Raw genomic sequence first — 7,199 nt, 5'->3', positions numbered from 1 at the left:
GGCTCCCTGTTCCCGCCAATTCTTCTCCAGGCGGCGGCCCCTCAGGGTGGTGCGGGGAGGCGGGAGCGGGTCCCACGGGAGCGCAGCACAATTAGAGCGCAACAGCAAAGGGCTCCGGCCGCTGGAAGCAGGGAGTGCTCTCTGCAGGAGTAGCACCGTGTTCTTGCCTTCTTCAGTGGTGCCAGGCCGCTTTGGTCTGACTCCCCACAGCTGGCCTCCCTCCAGCTCTCCTCGGAGCAGCAGGTACAGGCCTGGCCCCTTCCCCTCGTGAAAGGCGAAGCTCTGCACCTTGGCGCCGACAACTTCAGCCCACCAATGCAGGCAGTCCTGCTTCCCGTTCCCGGTGACAAGGCCGATGAAGCGGCAACCTGAAGTTCGGTTCCAGCTGAAAATCCAAGAAGGCCCGATGCCACTCCACGACGGTGGTGGTTGTTCCGCAGCTGGCTGGCTATGAGGCCAGTGCTGTGCTGCCACCTTGGCACAAGAGCCATCAGAGATTGTCCTGTCATGAAATGTGCTATTGTATTGACCTGCATGCAATAGCCACTCAAATATGGGATCTTTGCGTGCCAGCAATTTTTTACCACCATTCTTCACTCAGTTTTGAAGCATGCCCTACATGTCAAAGTAATTGTTTTCTTGCCACATAGGGCGCTCTACCTGTAACTCTCTTCCCTTGAACCTTTTGGAAAGTGGGATATTGTGCAGTTACTGCTTTAACATGTTTTTCAAATTACACATTTTGGCTTTTTTTTCCCTATTCATTTCTATTTCTGTATTTTACATCATGACTTCTAACTTTAGAGAAATGTAAACCACATCAATCTTGTGTCTTCTCAGATCTCGGGGGAGCAGAATAAGGGCTCCTCTTGTCTAGTAAGTCATTAATAAAACCCACAAAGCACTGATATGACAGCCAGTATTAAGTCTGCAACCAGTTATTTATTCTCCTGAAGTCCTGCAGCTGTTTATGTGCTCTGCTCGTGTTTATGTGCAATAATTGGTGGCAAACTGTTCTACATCAAACTGTGTGGCTTCATCCAACCCGTGTACCGTTCTGAAGCTCCATACTTTTACCCGGATCAATATATGACTGCAAGAATTTTCTTGGAATTATCACCTAGCCAAATATTTTGGGGGAAAAAAAAGAACTGATTTGCTTTACAGGAGTAATGAACAACTGAAAAAATAATTTAAGGGAAAAAAACTTGAAGGAAAGCAGCCATGTTTCCCTTGTTGTTCATGGAGAAGTTTTTCACAGCACGCATGCTGTTGATGGCATTAGAAACTTAAACTCTTTCCTAAATTGGGCATTTTGACTCTCCCATGGACATACGGCTTTATCTTGGAAAAAATATATTAATGGCATGTAAATTATTTTAACAACGCTGTAATAGTCTCTTGAGGAACAGGGGAAGCTGCTATGTAGCGCTATCTATGCCCGAGGACAGTTATAGGAGAGGAAAGGCACTCTTCCCCCCAGCACATTTTATGTATCATTACCTCAAGAAATGAAAGGTAATGATGGAGATTACACAGGGATATCCCTCTTCATTTCCCTGATGAAGTACAAAGGCCACTGTGAAGGAGTTTGAAAGACAGCCAGGCACACTGAACTACAGCAGGTACCAGCGTTTATTTTTGAAGAGTTGACTTCAGATTCTGCTTAAATAGATGAGAAATCATAGCAGATTATTATTAGGTTCATCCATCTCCAGATCCCTCATCTGCAAAGCCTTCCAAGGCTCAATCCCTTCTCCTATTCAGTCAACATAATGTTGTCATGCAAGTACTGTGGGGCTGAGGTGTCTTTTCTAAGTGTGATTTGACATCATCCCTGTGTCAACTTTCAAACAGCACCGCTTTCCAAGAGGCTTTCATGACACCAGCCGCTGAAACGAAAGCTGTGTAAGATTGAGACAGTGCAGGAGCGGAGCGAGGAGGAAAACGCTGCCAAGAATTTCGTGGGGTCATTTTCCCAGCGGAGCTGGAGGGCTTAAAACCCCGATGGGACCCACTCTGAGCCTGGTCCTTGGTGAGGGAGGTGTGCAGGGGATTTAGGAGCTCTAGTCACCAGGGACAGTTTTCATTAGTCCTTCTAAGTCATTTTAAACATCCCTGACATTTGCTAGGACACTACACTGGTGACCGTGGGGTCATGCTTTCCTGTGAGAGTAAAAACACACTTTTTTTCCTGGTTCCTCTGTGGCTCTGCACACATCTGCCGTAGCTCCCATTTCACCCTGCTGTCCGTGGTCTCTGTGCTGATAGTAACAACAACAGCATGATAGAGCAGCAGTCGGAGGACTGGAGACAAAGAAGGAGCATCTGTCTGTCTGTAGAAGGCTAAAGGAGCCCCTTTTCCCTCAGAAATGTTGCAGTAAAGTAGTTACTATTTTTAAAATGGCACCAGTGGAAAAGCAAAAAGGGATTTGTTATATTTCTGACGAATTCTGGTATGTTTGGGAGCTGTTTGCAAGAACAAACATCAGGGATCTCAGAAATGTTAACATTTTCAGTGTTTCTAATTATATGCACAGGTTTGGGTGGGGGTTACAAAACAAAAAAACTTTGGCTCTTAAATGTGGCTGCCTTTATTGAACAGGTAACTCACAGCACAAAATTATCAAAGAAGAAAAGGGACCAAAAGTGATATACTTGATTTAGGTAGCAAAAGGTATCTTCTTGTTTTATCCAAAACAAAGCAGCTGTTAAACTGATAGAATTATTGTACTAACCTCTCACATAATCTTCCAGGATCATAAAAATTTCAATTTCTCTGCGATGCTGCTATAGCCACACGTAGTATTTGGGGTTTCTGTGTTTATATAATAGAACCCGTCTCTCTTCTTTGAAATGGCTTTGGTTTCTGAGCTGCCATCCAACCAAATCTATTTAACAGCACTCAAACTAGCACATATTTTACAGTAAGTGGAATACCTTTCTTTCAGAAAGGTTACATAAAACATTTTCAAGACATTTATTCAATTTTTCCTAAACAATAAAATAGGAACAATGATTCATATTGCTCCTCTATTCTAGTTATTTCTATAAAATGGTTAACAAGGCTTAGAGGTGACCTTCGTATTTTAAACTAAAATTTGATCTCTACACGGTTTTCTACTAAATGAGGTATAAAAGTATTGTTAGGTGATGAAAATAATGAAAGCTATGAGGAGAGGCACAGTTAAAAAGACTGTCTATAGAGAGTTTATGAAGGAGAGGAGAGGAGAGGAGAAACCTAGTGATACATTTGTGTAAAATAATGAACAGTACTGAGCAGGCTAGGCAAGCGTTCCCATTCCTTCTTTATTGTCAAGAAAGGAAAGGGGATCACTTTTGAAATTGAAAATTCTAATTTCATTCAGATTTGGAAAGTGAAATTGAAGCATAACCATTCAAAGCTCACAGGAAGAAATACCTCCAGCTTTGCTGCTGGTTGATCACAGAGCAGCACAATACATCAGCAAGTATCCAAAACCCACTAAAACTTCACATGGATAATACACCCATGTAGAAAACTGCATCAGGATGAACAAATAGCAGCTAAACCACTTCCTGTTCAAGGAGTAAACTCACCACTATCTAAAGGACTAGGAAAAGTTCCCCGAGGCCCCGCATCACTGTAAGAGTCTGTTGGAGGGGGTTGAACACAGTGCTGCGGGCTATTAAAGGCAGAGTCTTGACTAGGTCTAACACTTTATAGGGTCCTGAATATATTTTCTTTGAATAAACATTTCTGACCTACTCATTTCTTTCCCCAGGAACATCAGGAATAATGTGTCGTTGTCCCTGTTTTAGTTCTTCCCAGAGCGCCAGAAGAATGGTCTTGCCTCAACGAAGAGATTCTCAGTTTTCTCCCACTGTCTGTAAGTCGAGTTCACTATTTGCTTGCAAAAAAAGCCAGTGGAGCCCTGAGATGCTGCATGGTCTTTCTGTGGCACGCTCAGGCCCTGACGCAGGATCACCCTTGCAGAAGGCAGAAAGCAGGCGTCCCTGAGCGCGGCAGCCGCGCCGTCCCTTCCAGAGCGGGCAAGGCCGCCATGCTGGCACGGCTCTGACAAGAGCAGTGCTTGCGTGAGAGAAGGGAATCGTTATATTCGTGGTAGGAAATGAGAGTACAAGACAGAGCCACCACAGGGCTGCGTGCTGGGCCTGACAGCTCGTCCCCAGAAGGCATATGAATTCTGTCCTTCCTGCCATTTGCAGCTGCAGAAGTGTTATTATTTTCCAGTGTTCGTGCTGTGCTGCTCTCTCTGACAGGACGTATTGTTTTATTTCATTACAGTTTTGTTAAGTAGCATGTAACATTTTTCTGAAATCTACCAAGATAACTGCCTTCTTTCTTTAATGAACATGTTAATCATTTTGATCCATGTTGGGTTTTTTAGTGTTGTTCCCAAAGCAGTGTGTTTGCTCAGATCCTTTCACAGCTTGTGAAATACAAAAATGTGTTTCGCTGAATGATAAATACATTCATTAGTAAGGAGCTGCCCCTTATGAAGGCATCACTTTATGAAATGAGTGTCCTTTGTGCCGAGCCTGTTAAGTGTGACAAGCTTGACTTGGTCTATGTGGCTCATGAAGGAAAAGCTACTCAAAGACTTGGCATTTTGAGTTGCAGCTCTTAACATCAAATTTTACCAGCCACAGTAGTGAAACCTACTCAACAGCAGTAATTAGGTATGTGATGTGAGGTGGGTAAACCCTGCTTCTCACTCCCCATTTTAATGATGAAAAAAGTGAAGCACAAAGAGATGAAGAAGAATATCTGAAGATTGCTATCTCACAAACCCACTGAAGACACTCGCTGGTTGACACATATCGCTGATTCTAACCCCACCTCAGTCGCTGTTGGGGGAGCGGGGGGAAGCAGTCCCAGGTTAACAAACAGGGAATGACCATACAATAATGAAATTTGTAAAGATTTTATCCACCTGTATTCTACAGCTTTTTGCACACCTGCATCCATGAGAGTTCAGAAGAGTCATACGTGACTTTTGGGATGCTCTAAAATATTCTCAACCCAAGACCGAGGAACTGGATCCAGACAAACACCTATTCATATCCCTGTGAAACTGCACCTTTCAGCACCGCTGCCCATAGCCACAGCAGAGCAGCAGGACCCCAGGGTGGCCCCGCACTGTAACTTCATTCTTTCTCAGAGGTGCACAGCCAGCATGGAAAGGGAATCTTCGAGTCAAGGTCTTGGCCCATATTTTCTGGCTGAGAATATCTAAAGTCTTTGTCTACAATGTCACGCACAGGGCTGTAAATTGGCTGGCATGGGTAGGGATTTGGTAGCTGTGTAGCTGCAGCAGCGAGCTCCTCTGAAGGAGCTGGGAAAGGTTCCTCAGGAAGATTGAGCCTCACTGTGTCACAGCAGTGCTGGTCCTCACCCCTGCTAGATTAAAGTTTACGCAGAAAGGTTGACAGAAGTTATGGCCACACTTTTCACTGTAGCGTGGACATACAGTAAAAGGCAGCACCGTGCCAGGAGTGAAAGCAAGAGCCAACAGCCGCTCTCCTGGCACGGCACAGCTGAGTGCCTGCAATAAAGGGTGAAGCTTGGCTGGGTGGGAGACAGCAGAGCTCGGAGCTGATCTGGGACTGCAAAATGAGCTCTCTCAGGACTAAACTCCACTAATTTCTGATCCCGAAGCAGTGAGGCTCTTTTTTTAATCTTGCCTCCTGGAAGATAATTAAATACATATTTTTTAAAAGATAGCCACCAGAACAAGACACTCCTTGCACTCACATCTTCCCCTGGAGATACAATGGGAGAATAAACAACAGGAGAGATGTGAATCACTTAGTGCTACATTGGAAAGAGCTCAGACACTGGTACGGCTAGTCTGGGATATATAGAGTACACGTGAACCCCTCCAGAGTCTTTCTCATTCTCTTGCTTTGCAGCACGTACAAAAACAAGGATCTGGTTTGCTCTCTGATGTCATGTTTGAGGTACGTCTGGGATGCTGACAGTGTGCACCACTGCTGGACCTTCAGCAGCACTAGGAAAGAAGTCCCTCAGCCTCCCCTTCAAGTGGTAGCTGATGGCTTACACCACACTGGTGCCCTGTGACAAGTACTGAAGTGCCAAGCTCCCGAGCAAGGAGGCAGTTTTCTTGAATAAGAAAAGCAGCTCCAACTGTCAAACACAAAAGGTGCAATCCCGGTCTCTATGATGTTAATCTGGTTTCAAACAGAGCAACTGAGTGGAGAATCCCTGATGTTCATGTTTTTACAGTGACATTCAGAACAACTGCATCTCCTGGTGTTTTGAACAGGATAATACCATTACTGAGTGCAATCTTTCCACTGAAGGGGAGAACATCAAAGCTTTAACATCTGCACCTCTTACCTGGTATCTGTCTACTGTCTCTCTCCCCTCCCTGTTCCCTAGTCCATTTTGAGCTGAAACCCTTGCCTTGTCACATTCAGCAGTAGTCTGTTGATTACAAGGATTAAAAGAACTTTGAGCTGTGGCTTGGCTTGCAGACAGAGCATTTCTAAATGTCTGCAAGTCGCTGGCAAGCAGAACTCGGTGCCAGGGTGTCTTTTCATGTAATACCTTGGAGTGACTTGGCATATTCATCACTCTGGAGGGTCCCTGAACAGACCCTTAGCAGCACCGTTCACATGCAGAGGCACCTTCAAGCTGCCTCCAGCCTTCAAAGCTCCAGTGTCTTACAGAGGTTTTGTGGACTGTAAAGTAGGATGATATCCAGGAATGAAGTCACATCCCCATGCTTCCTTCTGACAAGTGCTGGCTTGTTTATACGAACCTCTCTGATAACATACCGCAGGAAAGTCCCAGCCAAAATCATTTCTTTGTCGCCCTGTAGGGGCTGCACCTGTTTGTTAATGCCAAAAGGCATTTATCTCGTATTTATTAGCACAACCACACGGGAACAGAAGGAATGAGATGCATATACCATTGTGCTAACCATGAAAATCAAGAAGACCTGGCTGTTATAAACAACCAAACGACAGTTTATTAATGCAGCAGGTTGATCTAACATAATGCCTACAGTACGATAGAGATAAGAATTTTTAAATCAAAAGACACTGATAAAAGAGTACATATCCTTGCAAGTCTGAATTGAAAACATCAAATCTGCACTGAGTTACAACCACCGCGACAACACAAATATATTAAAATCTGTTTAGGAAAGGATAATACCATTCCTGGGTGC

Source organism: Phaethon lepturus, unplaced genomic scaffold (genome assembly GCF_000687285.1).
Source record: "Phaethon lepturus isolate BGI_N335 unplaced genomic scaffold, ASM68728v1 scaffold6585, whole genome shotgun sequence".
Lineage (NCBI taxonomy): Eukaryota > Metazoa > Chordata > Aves > Phaethontiformes > Phaethontidae > Phaethon > Phaethon lepturus.
This window is presented reverse-complemented; position numbering follows the sequence as displayed.